This window comes from Narcine bancroftii, chromosome 1, assembly GCF_036971445.1.
Source record: "Narcine bancroftii isolate sNarBan1 chromosome 1, sNarBan1.hap1, whole genome shotgun sequence".
In the NCBI taxonomy this organism is placed as follows: domain Eukaryota; kingdom Metazoa; phylum Chordata; class Chondrichthyes; order Torpediniformes; family Narcinidae; genus Narcine; species Narcine bancroftii.
In genome coordinates, this window is record NC_091469.1 from 199,033,431 (window position 1) to 199,046,646 (window position 13,216).

The following is a 13,216-nucleotide window of genomic DNA, read 5'->3' on the forward strand; positions in this document are numbered from 1 at the left end:
TGTGTGTGTGTGCATATATATAATAGGCATGTAAATACATTTCAAACAATATAAATTCAGCCCCCCATCCCCTGCACGGGGTAAAAGTTTTAAAAAAGCATCAGAAGTTTTATATTAAAAAAACCATCTAACCTTCTATAAGAAAAAAACTAACAAAAAAAGCTGAGCAGCTTATCCCAAGGGTTATATATATTTTGTAGATTTTGGTTCATTTGGTAAAAATTAAAAAAACAAAGGTAAGATTGTATCTCATCTGGAAGAGTGAGTGCATCTAATCACATTAGAAACATTTACATTAAATAAAAATAAGGCATAAAAGGTCCCCATGTATCTTCAAATTCGCCAATGAATCAAATACATATCTATTTTTTTTCTAGGCTTAGACAAGACATAATGTGAGAGAACCAATGAAACACTGTTGGAGATCTAGAATCTTTCCATTTGAATAAGATGGCTCTTCTACCCTTTCTACAGGTAGAGAAAAACACCCTATGTCTCGGTCAATAACCCTGAAAAGAGCAGTTATTGGACTGGATTGTAGCTCCATCTGGAGTATAGTTGAAAAGATATTAAAAAATTCTTTCCAATAGTTTTCTAAGAATGAAAACGTAGCAATTTCAGATTTGCATCTGTCACAAATAGGGTTAATATTAGAAAAAATGCTAACTAATCTTTGGATTTGTGAACTCAATGCCCCACTTTGAATTAGATTAATGAATATCGGGCATATACTGAAGAGGTAATTACCAGTTTAAAAATCTTGTTGGAGTATAGTATTATGGTTAGGGTAGTATGGTGAGGTTCAAGAGCCTGATTGCTCTTGGGGGTAAAAAAAAACTGTTCTCAAACCAAGAGGTGCCAGACTTCAGCCTTCTGTAGATTTTGCCTGAAGGTAGCAGTGAGATTTGAACTATGAAGTCCAACAGTACACAAAGATCATAACTAAAAAATGCTGACATAACCAACCACAGCAGCGTTTGAAGCCATTTTATTGTCGCCTTCGTAGTGTTCATAAAAAAGGATAGCTTTATTTTCCCCTTTCTTTCCCTTCCCCACCACTTTTGCTGATCTGAGCCCACTTTCAGTGCCAGTGATAAATAAATTGGGAGGTGTGGGGGGGGGGGGTGAGGAGGGATTGGGGAGGTGTGAAGGCTTAAATCAGCTGCATGCTCTCTGAAATTCAAGGCAGGATTTCAAAAGCAAAGTTCTACAGATGCTGCAAATCAAACAAAACAGAAAATACTCTCAAGGCAATATGCTACTCTGATGAAGGGTCGTGAACTTGTACCGCTGAATCTGCTTCAATGTTCTCACACATGCTGTCCAGCATTTTCTATTTGTATTTACATTCCTGAAGCTCCTTTCCCATCTTCAGCATTTGATGATCTGGTCCTCAGTAGATTAGAATAATCCATCCCCTCCACCTGCGATGTTCCCAAGTTCCACCAAGGTTCCATCATGAAGCATGCCTTCCCCTCACAGTCCTTTCCCTTTCGGTATACCAAAGGGATCACTGCCTTTCTGGCTTCCAACTTGATCAACCGCTCCTCATTAGCCTGAGCAAGTGCAAGAGATGGGGCAGTGGTTCCTTTACTTTGGGCGGTGAGCAAGAGGAAAGGTACAGCACAGGAAGAGTCCCTTCGTCCCATGATGTCGGCATCGAGCATAATGCTCACATTGATTTAAAACACTCCTGCTTGCACATCTGTCCCTTGAATATTCCTGCATCTCTCCAGAAACCTCTTAAAGTCTATTTTATCTGCTTCCAAATCTGCATTGTTTCTCTATTTATTAAAAAAACTATTTGTTTAAACATTTTATTGTCTGCCTTTAACTCCAATGTGTTAAGAGTCATTTTGCTTAGAGTGAAACTAGCTTTTTAATTACAGATTTATCAAATTTGGATTCCCTGCAGTGAGAGCCGAACTGCTGTCAACATATTCTGCTCTAGAATTCTGCCATTAATCCAGTAATTAATTCACTCCTCCAGAATTTTGAAATGGCAGTCATGTCTGATACAGGTCAAGATGATACAGAGTAGCCAGCAGAGAAATGGTGAGCTAACCCAGCCATTCTCAACATTTCTTGGCTATGGCCCCCTTAGGACTCTGCTCACAGTTTATGGAGCCCCCCCTTCATATGAAGCAATCAAGTTTAGTTGGTTTCTTCCATACTTCTCTCCTTCTGACAAAAAAAAATTATGATTTCAGATTGTGCCCCCCTCCCATTAAATGGACTGTGGCTCCCAGGGGTGCCGGACGGACCCCGATAAGAATGGCTGATAATCTAATGATAAAAAGCGAGCCCCCCTTCACCCGATACTTGGGATGAATTCCAGCCTCTTGGTGGGAATGGATGATTGGTAATAACAATCCAGTCCAAATGCCAGCACAAAGAAGTCTGCACTTATCGGCACTGAATAAAGCAGAAGTATGTCTCCAAGAGCTGCCGACAGAGTCCAAGTAAGAGTATAAACAGAAGTTCATCTATTTGCAAATGCAAAAGTCTTAATTATTTGAGATGATTGATCTTGGAAAACAGCTGCCTTCATGCTGCAACGTGCCAAATCTACAAAAGCATGTTTTCTGTCAAGTATTATGACTTAAAACTTGAATTTTTCCACTGAGATCATACCTGACCTTAACATCTTCTCCTATCATCCTGATCTCATCTGTTTTGCTTCTGTGGAAGGCCACCAATTAGAGCATGCTAAACTCTTCCATAGGTAACCCAAGGTGTGTTAATCTCATTCCAATGACTGTTAATCACTGCCAACTCCAAGCAAAGAGTGCTTCACAAATAACCTTTACACATGACACCTGAAGCATCATCTCTCACAAACGAGATTCAGAATTTTTTTTCATTTTCTGGTACTAGTTCAGGGCAAAGGAAAAGATCGCACAAAATTATGATGGGTATAGATAGAGTAAATGCAAGCAGGCTTGTTCTACTGAGGTGAGGTAAGACAAAAAACTAGAGAACATGGGTTAATGGTGAAAGGGGAAAAGTTTAAAGAGAACATTAAGGGTAACTTCTTCATGCAGAGAATGGTGGCAGTATGGAATGAGCTGCCAGCTGACGTGGTGAACATAGCTCAATTTAAGAAAAATTTGGATCAGTACAGGACAGGAATGGAGGGATATGGCCCAGTGCAGGTCTGTGGGACTAGATTGAAAAAGAGTTTGGAACAGATCTACATCCATCATAATTCTGTATACCTCTATTAAATCTCTCCTCATTCTGCTATGCTCAAGGGAATAAAATGCTAACCTGTAATTCAGTTCCTTAAGTCCTAGCAACATCCTGGTAAATCTTCTCTGCACTCTTTCAATTTTATTGATAGTTTCCCTGCAGTCCAATACTCCAACTTTGGCCTCACCAATGTCTTGGGCAACTTTACCATAGCTTGCCAACTCCTGTACTCAATACTTTATGATAGCCAATGTGCCAAAATCTCCTTTATGACCAATCTATATGTGATGCCCCTTTCAGTGAATTATGTATCTATATTCTCAGGTCTACCACACTCCTCAGTGCCCTGTCATTCTCTGTGTATGTCCTACCTTGGTTTGTCCTTCCAAAATGCAACACTTCAAATTAGTCTGCATTAAATTCCATCTGCCATTTTACAGCCCATTTTTCTAGCTGGTTCAGATCCCTCTGCAACCTTCTTTACTGTCCACTTCACTTTCAATCTTTGTATCTACAAACTTGCTGATCCAATTTACCACATTATTACCTAGATCATTGAAATAGATGACAAACACAATGGAACCAGCACTGATCCCTGAGGCACACCACTAGTCACAGACCTCCATTATCACACTTTGGCTTCTTCCTTCAAGTCAAAGTTGAATTCAATTTGCTACCTCACCATGAATACCAAGTGACTGAAACTTTTTGACTAACCTCCTTTGTGGGATCTTGACAAAGGACTTTCTAAAGTCCCTGTGGACAACATCCACGGTCTTCCCTTCATCAACTTTCCAAGTAACCCTATCAAAAAATCTATAAGATTTTTTTAAACATGACCTATCATGCACAAATCAGTCCCTGACCATCCAAATACTTGTACATTCGATTTCTTGGAACACCTTCTAATAACTGACCTTCTACTGATGTCAGGCTCACTAGCCTATAATTTCCTAGGTTATTCTTGGAGCCTTTTTTAAACAATGGAACAATATGAGCTACCCTCCAACTTCTACAATAGTAAATGCACAAAAGGGCTGGAGACACTCAGCAGCTCCCACAGCAACCATAGGAGGCAAAGATAATATAATTAATGTTTTGGGCCTGACTCCCTTGTCAAAGTATTGGAATCAGAATTTATCATCATAAACATGTCACAAAATTCATTGTTTTGCAGGATCACTACATGTGCAAAAATTCAGATTCAGATTTATTGTCAGAGTACATGCATGACATCACATACAACCCTGAGATTCCTTTTTTCCAATGGGCAAAGCAGAATTACCACTTATTGGTAGTGCAAAAAAAAACTGACTCAATGTACACATGTAAACAATAAAGGAATATAAACAAAATGACTGTGATAGAAAAAAATCAATAAAGTGCAAAAGTAAAAGTCCTTAAATGTCCCTGACTGAGTTTGTTGTTGAGGATTCTGATGGTGGAGGGGTAGCAGCTGTTCCTGAACCTGGATGTGAGAGTCTTTTTTTTTTCACACCAGGATGTGAGAGTCTTGTGGCACCTACATGTCTTTCCTGATGGCAGCAGTGAGAACAGAGCATGTGCTGGGTGGTGTGGATCGTTGATGATTTCTGTTGCTCTCCAACTGCAGCGTTCCCTATAGATGCTTACGATAGTGGGGATGGTTTTGTTTGTAATGTCCTAGACTGCGTCCATTACCTTTTGCAGGGCTTTCCACTCGGGTATTGGTGTCCCCATGCCAGACCATGTTGCAGCAAGTCAGCACACTTTCCACCACACATATATAGAAATTTGCCAGGGTTTCCAATGTCATACCAAACCTCCCCAAAGTCCTGAGGAAATAGAGGCGGTGACGTACTTTCTTCACAATGCCATTTTGTGTTGGGTCCAGGAAAGATCCTCCAAAATAGTGATTCACAAGAACTTAATTTTGTGCACCCTCTCCATCTCTGGATGATCACTAGATCATACATCTCTGGTTTCCCCTTCCTAAAGTCAACAATCAGCACCCTGGTTTTGGTGATATTGAGTGTGAAGTTGTTGTTGGTACACCAATCAGCTAAGCTGGCTGTATGCTGGCTCATCGCCCCTTTTAATACAACCCACTACTGTCGTATCATCAGTGAATTTGTTTTTTTTTATTTTTTATTTTTTACACTATGAACCATACTGACCAAAATACATACAGACATTTTTCTCTTTAATATATAGTAATTTTCTCCCCTTTTTCCCCCTCCCTTCCCTCCCTCCCTCAACCCCCCTTCCCATTTATTCAAAGTTCAATCTATATTAAACCCGTTAAACAATGTCATCACTTAATAAAAATAAACAAGAATTTTTGTCTTTTACTTTTATATACTGAGTCAGTTCATTTCGTTGTCTTCTCCTTCTGTCATTTTAGATGGTGGAGGTCCATGGTAGGATTTCTCTATTGTATTTCATGCATGGTTCCCATATTTGTTCGAATATTGTGAGGTTATTTCTTAAATTATATGTTATTTTTTTAATGGAATACATTTATTTATTTCTATGTACCATTGTTGTATTCTCAAGTTGTCTTCTAATTTCCAGGTTGACATAATACATTTTTTTTTTGCTACAGCTTGGGCTATCATAATAAATCTTTTTTGTGCATCATCCAAATCGAGTCCAAATTCTTTATTTCTTATATTACTTTGAAGGAAGATCTCTAGGTTTTTTGTTATATTGCTTTTTCTGATTTTATTTAATATCTGGTTTAGATCTTCCCAAAATTTTTTAACTTTCTCACATGCCCAAATTGCATGTATTGTTGTCCCCGTTTCCTTTTTACAGCGAAAACATCTGTCTGATACTGTTGGGTCCCATTTATTTAACTTTTGGGGTGTGATGTATAGCCTGTGTAACCAATTATATTGTATCATGTGTAACTTCGTGTTTATTGTATTTCTCATAATTCCGGAGCATAGCTTTTCCCATGTTTCATTCTTTATCTTTATGTTTAGACCTTGTTCCCATTTTTGTTTAGGTTTACAGTTTGTTACCTCATTCTCCTTTCTTGCAGTTTGATGTACATGTTTGTTATAAATTTTTTAATTATCATTGTGTCTGTAATCACATATTCAAAATTGCTTCCTTCTGGTAACCTCAGACTGTTTCCCAATTTGTCCTTTAAGTAGATTTTCAGTTGGTGGTATGCAAACATTGTATCATGAGTTATATTATATTTGTCTTTCATTTGTTCAAAAGATAATAATTTATTTCCCAAAAAACAATTTTCCATTCTTTTGATCCCTTTTCTCTCCCATTCTCTGAAGGACAGGTTATTTATTGTGAAAGTGAATAGTTGATTTTGTGTCAATATTAATTTTGGTAGTTGATAATTTATTTTATTTCTTTCTACATGAATCTTCTTCCAAATGCTGAGCAGATGGTGCAATTCTGGTGAATTCCTATTTTTCATCCCACTTATATAGTATATGTTCAGGTATCTTCGCCCCTATTTTATCTAGCTCTAATCTGGTCCAATCTGTTTTTTCCCTTCTTTGATAAAAATCTGATAGGTATCTTAATTGTGCTGCTCTATAATAATTCTTGAAGTTTGGTAGTTGTAAGCCTCCTTTTTTATACCATTCTGTTAATTTATCTAGGGCTATCCTCAGTTTCCCCCCTTTCCATAAGAATTTCCTTATTATTTTCTTTAACTCCCTGAAGAATTTCTCTGTTAGGTGAATTGGTAATGATTGAAATAGGTATTGTATACTTGGGAAGATGTTCATTTTAATAAAGTTTATCCTTCCTATCAGTGTTAGTGATAAGTCTTTCCAGAGCTCTAAGTCATCTTGTAATTTTTTCATTAATGGCTGATAATTTAGTTTATATAGATGGCCGAGATTATTATTTAGTACCTAGGCATTGAATTGCTTGTGTTTGCCATCTAAATGGTGATTCTTTCTTAAACTTTGTGAAATCCGCATTATTCATTGGCATTGCTTCACTTTTATTTGCGTTGATCTTGTACCCCGATACTTCTCTATATTCCTTCAATTTCTTATGTAATTCTTTTATTGATATTTCTGATTCTGTTAAGTATATTATGATGTCATCTGTAAATAGACTGATTTTATAATACTTCTCTTTTATTTTTATCCCTCTTATTTTATTTTCTGTTCTTATCAGTTCTGCCAGTGGTTCTATAACTAACGCGAACAGTGAGGGAGATAGTGGACATCCCTGCCTTGTTGATCTGCTTAATATAAATTGGTTTGATATATATCCATTTACTGTCACTTTCGCCAATGGTCCCTTATATAATGCTTTAATCCAATTAATATATTTCTCTGGTAGGTTGAATTTTTGTAGTACTTTGAATAAATAATTCCATTCTACTCTGTCAAAGGCTTTCTCTGCATCTAAAGCAACCGTTACTGTTGGAGTTTTGTTTCCTTGTACTGCATGGATTAAGTTAATGAATTTACAGATATTGTCCATTATTCATCTTTTTTTAATAAATCCAGTTTGATCTAGTTTTACTATTTTTGGTACACAGTCGGCCAATCTGTTTTATAATAGTTTAGCTGTGTTAAGTAGAGATATTGGTCTATACGATGCTGGTGTTAGTGGATCTTTCCCCGTCTTTGGTATTACTGTAATTATTGCTGTTTTGCATGAATCTGGTATATTTTGTGTTTTTTCAATCTGGTTCATTATTTCCAGGAGAGGAGGAATTAATAAGTCTTTAAATGTTTTATAGAATTCTTTTGGGAGTCCATCCTTTCCCGGTGTTTTATTGTTTGGTAGTTTTTTTAATATCTCCGGTATTTCTTCTATTTCAAATGGTTTTATTAATTTATTTTGCTCCTCTGTTTGCAATTTCGGTAGTTCAATTTTAGTTAGAAATTCATCTATTTTTTCTTCTTTCCCTTCATTTTCAGTTTGATATCGTTGTTTGTAGAATTCCCTGAAGTTTTCGTTGATCTCTGTTGGATTATATGTAATTTGTTTGTCCTTTTTCCTTGAAGCCAATACCGTTCTTTTAGTTTGTTCTGTCTTAAGCTGCCACGCTAGTATTTTGTGCGTTTTTTCTCCTAGCTCATAATAGTTCTGTTTTATCTTCATTATGTTCTTCTCCACCTTATATGTTTGTAGTGTTTCATATTTTATTTTCTTGTCTGTCAATTCTCTTCTTTTAGTTGTATCTTCCTTTATTGCTAATTCTTTTTCTGTATTTGTTATTTCCCTTTCCAACTGTTCTATTTCTCGATTGTAGTCCTTCTTCATCTTAGTTACATAACTTATTATTTGCCGTCTGATGAATGCTTTCATTGCGTCCCATAGAATAAACTTTTCTTTCACTGATTCCGTATTTATTTCAAAGTATATTTTAATTTGTTGCTCAATGAATTCTCTAAAATCCTGTCTTTTAAGTAGCATGGAGTTTAATCTCCATCTATACATTCTTGGTGGGATGTCCTCCAGCTCTATTGCCAATAACAGGGGTGAGTGGGCTGATAACAGGAATAGGTCTATCCTTGAGTATGTTTTATGTCTACCCAAATAATATCAGTATTCTTTATCCTTTGTGTGTTGTTTCCTCCATATATCCAAAAGTTGCATTTCCTGCATCAATTTAATTATAAATTTGGTTACTTTGTTCTTTCTGTTAGTCTTTTTTCCAGTTTTATCCATGTTTGAGTCCAAATTAAGGTTAAAATCCCCTCCTATCAGTATATTCCCTTGCGTATCTGCGATCTTCAACAAGATATCTTGCATAATTTTGATCTTCTTCATTAGGTGCGCATACATTGAGTAAATTCCAAAATTCTGAATATATCTGACATGTTATCATTACATACCTCCCTGCTGGATCTATTATTTCCTCTTCTATTTTGATTGGTACATTTTTATTGATTAATATAGCTACTCCTCTGGTTTTTTAATTATATGATGCTGCTGTTACATGTCCTATCCAATTTCTCTTTAATTTCTTGTATTCCACTTCAGTTAGATGTGTTTCTTGCATGAATGCTATATCAAGTTTTTCTTTCTTCAGTAAATTTAACAGCTTCTTCCTTTTGATTTGGTTATGTATTCCATTAATATTTAAAGTCATATAGTTCAACATGGCCATTTCATACTTTGTTTATCTTTCCTTTCCGTTTCCTCATCACCACCTTCCCTTCTTATCCATTTCTGCTTTCTTGTTTAGAACACATTATAAGACAACATTTCTAAAACATAAAATATTTCCACTATTCCCACATCTAAAATTCCTTTATCTCCAATAGTCCCTCCCCTCTCTGAGTTGCCCTTTGTCCCTTGTCGGGCAACCACATCTCCCCTCTCCGTTTGGATTTGCGAACCCGCTCGCAAGCGTCAACTGATTTCGCAGTGACTGTTATTTTCCCCACCCAGCCCCACCCAGAAAAGATTTTTATCTTCATATATAACAAAGCTCACTCTCTTAATTCCCTCCTTGCTTCCTTTCTTCCCTTTCTTTCCCTTCTTAGTTCTTACTTATACTTTATTCTTTATATATAGTTTATTGTCATTTTTGTTCTTGTTACATCTCTTCATCTCTCTGTCTGTTTTGTAGGTGTTCTGCAAATTTTTGTGCTTTTTCCAGATCCGAGAACAGTTTGCTTTGCTGTCCCAGGATAATTATTTTAAGTACTGCTGGATATTTTAACATAAATTTATAACCTTTTTTCCATAGGGTCATATTTGCTGCGTTAAACTCCTTCCTCTTCTTCAGGAGTTCAAAACTTATGTCTGGGTAGAAAAAATGTTTTTGACCTTTGTATTCCAGTGGTTTTTTTGTCTTTTCTTATTTTTTTCATTGCCTTCACCAATATATTTTCTCTTCTCATATATCTTAGGAATTTTACTAGAATGGATCTTGTTTTTTGTTGTGATTTAGGGGCTAATGTCCTGTGTGCTCTTTCTATTTCCATTCCTTCCTGTAATTCTGGCATTCCCAGGACTCTGGGGATCCATTCTTTTATAAATTCTTTCATATCTTTGCCTTCTTCATCTTCCTTAAGGCCCACTATCTTTATATTGTTTCTTCTATTATAGTTTTCCATTATATCTATCTTCTGGGCTAACAGCTCCTGTGTTTCTTTAACTTTTTTATCAGATTCTTCCAATTTCTTTTTTAAGTCATCTATCTCCATTTCTATGGCTGTTTCTCGTTCTTCCACCTTGTCTACTCTTTTTCCTATTTCTGTCATGACCATCTCTAATCTATTCACTTTTTCTTCTGTATCTTTTATTCTTCTTTTTGTTTCACTGAATTCTTGTATCAGCCATTCTTTTACTGTTTCCATATATTCTTTAAAAAAAATCCATGTACTTGCCCTTCCCTTCATCTTCTATTTCTGTGTTCTCCCTCCTCTTCTTCTGAGTCCAGGATCTGTGTCCTTTACCTCTGTCTCTTCTGATTTTCTTGTTGGGTTGTTTATTTTATTTTGTTGGGTATTTTTGTTTTTATTATTTTGTTAAAGGTGTCTTGGTGTTGGTTTTTTTCCTCTGGGTTGGTCATCTGTTGTTTATCTGATTTCCTATTTTTATTCTTCCTTCTTGTTCTCATTATTTTCTATGTTTTCATGTTGAGAGTCTTGCTGTCGTGTTATACTTGTCTGTTTCAGCTGTGGAGATTTACTCCTCAGCTGGTTCCCCCCTCCCTTCGGTGTTGTTTTTGTTTTGTGCATCGTGCATGCACGAATCCTCTTTGTTTGGCTCCGTGAGCCATCTTTGTAGTTCTGTCTTCGGGGTTTCCACTGACCTCAAGGAGAGGGCTTCTCTCTCCATGGTGGGCCTCCTCGTACAGGTAAGGCCTTCACCTTTCTCTTCCGATGTCTTTCCTTCTTCTTTTCTTCCCGTTGTTTTTGGTTTTTCTTTCTTTGCTGCCATTTTCTCCACACTTTTATTTTTAATTTGTTATGGTTTCTCTGTTTGTGGCTTTGCTTTTTCTTTACTTTTTTTAAACTTTTCTGGAGAGGGCTAGTATTTTCTTACTGGTCACTACTCCATCATGTGACTTCCTCATCAGTGAATTTGTTGATGGTGTTGCTGTCGTACCAAGCCACACAGTCACTAGTGTAAAGTAAGTAGAGCAGGGAGCTAAGAACACAGCCCTGTGGTGCTCTGGTACTGATGGAGATTGTGGTGTTGAGGCTCTTACCAATCCTCATTGATTGTGGTCTGGAGGTGAGGAAATCAAGGATCCAATACACAGTGGGGTGTTGAGTCCCAGGTCTTGGAGTTTACTGATCAATTTTGATGGGATGATGGTATTAAATGCCAAACTGTAGTTGATAAAAACCATCCAGATGTCTGCAACTTTGCTGTCCAGGTGTTCTAGTGAGATGGCATCCACCTGTTGCCACGAATTGGAACAGATCCATTTTGCCATTCAGACAGGAGCTGATATACTTCAACACCAGCCTTTCGAAACACTAATCTCTAATTATCTGCTCGTTATCATATCGTGTTGTGGGAAAATTAGCTGCTGCGTTTCTCATTTTACTGCAGTGATTATTCTTTATACCCATCATGACAGCAGTTTACTGCAGCACACTCGAGTGTCCCCTGTGTGGAACATTGTGCGGGATGGTAGCTGCAAATCAATGGACTGGTGGTCAATACAGAGGATCAACAAAATGACCAAGAGGATCAAAGGGGTCTCCCTTTTCTTCTTTTGACAACATTCACCAGAAGCATTGCTTAAATAGAGCCCAAAGAATTATTGAGGATCTCTATCATCCATCACACAGAATCGTTGACCCACTGCCATAAAGGAGTACAGGAGCATCAAAATCAGGTCGGCCAGGCTGGGAAATAGCTTCTTCCTACAGGCAGTGTGATTGATGAATGGTATCCTGTAAACTTGGGTCTCTTATAAATAAAACTGAGTAAATTATTCTGAAATATTTATACATATTTATTTTATATTTTATAAATATATGTGATCATTATGTGCTGGGATTTTCTATGTCTTTGTGTCCTCTGTGGATCCTTGATTTTCTCATCTTTAGACCATATCAGTGAGGATGGTAAGAACGTCTCCTCCACAATCTCCATCAGTACCAAGCACCACAGGGCTGCATTCTTAGTCCCCATTCTACTTACTTTACACCTAGGACTGTGTGGCAATAACACCACCTACAAATTTGCTGACAATACTAGGGTAGTGGGTTGTATAAAAAGGGATGATGAGTCAGTATTCAGGAGAAATGCTGTTTCGTCTGCTTGTTTGTGTACATTCAAATGATAATAAAAGTAGTACTGAATTGGTTCTAAGATGCTTTGGGACACAAAGAGTGGTAAATAAATACGAATAACTTTTTTTTTCACCTGAATACAGAGTGCCTGTTTTGAGAGCTTCAAGTGGCACCATCTTCAAACCTCATGGACCGACATAAATAAAATTCTCCATTTCAGTTCCAGAGATCACTGAAGTTGACCTTGTGGTACTTTCCCACTCTATCCAGGATGGTGAAGCCTCTGGAGATTATCCAATAGACCTCACTCCCATCCAAGAGTACCACCTCTGCCTCATGGGATAGCATTAAGGCTTCACTGTAGTGGTTCAGAGTTCAGGGCCAACGTTCAAGATTCAAAATTCTTTTATTGTCATGTAATAAAACAGAAAGCGTAAGATTACTCATTTTTTTTCTGTCTACCATAAGGCAGACAGACAGTCGCCTTTAGTATTGCTTGGTGCCTCTTACAGTAAGTAACACAAAAGCTGCAGATACTCAATTCCTGAACAGACAAAGAATTACAGGTAATCCCAGGCTTATGACCATAATAGGGACCTAAGGCTTGGTTGCAACTTGGGTTTGGTCGCAAGTCAGATTTGCTCCACCACTCATTCCTGAGGTCATGCAACATTCAACAAATGAACTTTTAATGAGGTCCTCGAGCTGCTGCGGTGAGCAGGTACCTTGGGCTGCCAACAAGGAACTGGGTCTCTGGTTTGCTGCTGGTAAAGGGGACCTCAGACTGCCACGGAGAACAGAAAGCAGGGACTTCGGACTGCCACTGCAAGCGGGACCAC

At 37.4% G+C, this 13,216-nt stretch overlaps 1 protein-coding gene across 4 annotated transcripts in view; it reads right to left on the reverse strand.

Annotated features, from left to right (window-relative positions):
• The window catches only part of LOC138737239 (ras-specific guanine nucleotide-releasing factor RalGPS1-like), a 647,381-nt gene that overhangs the window by 179,646 nt on the left and 454,519 nt on the right, over positions 1-13,216 (reverse strand). The gene's annotated exons all lie outside the window — the stretch shown is intronic.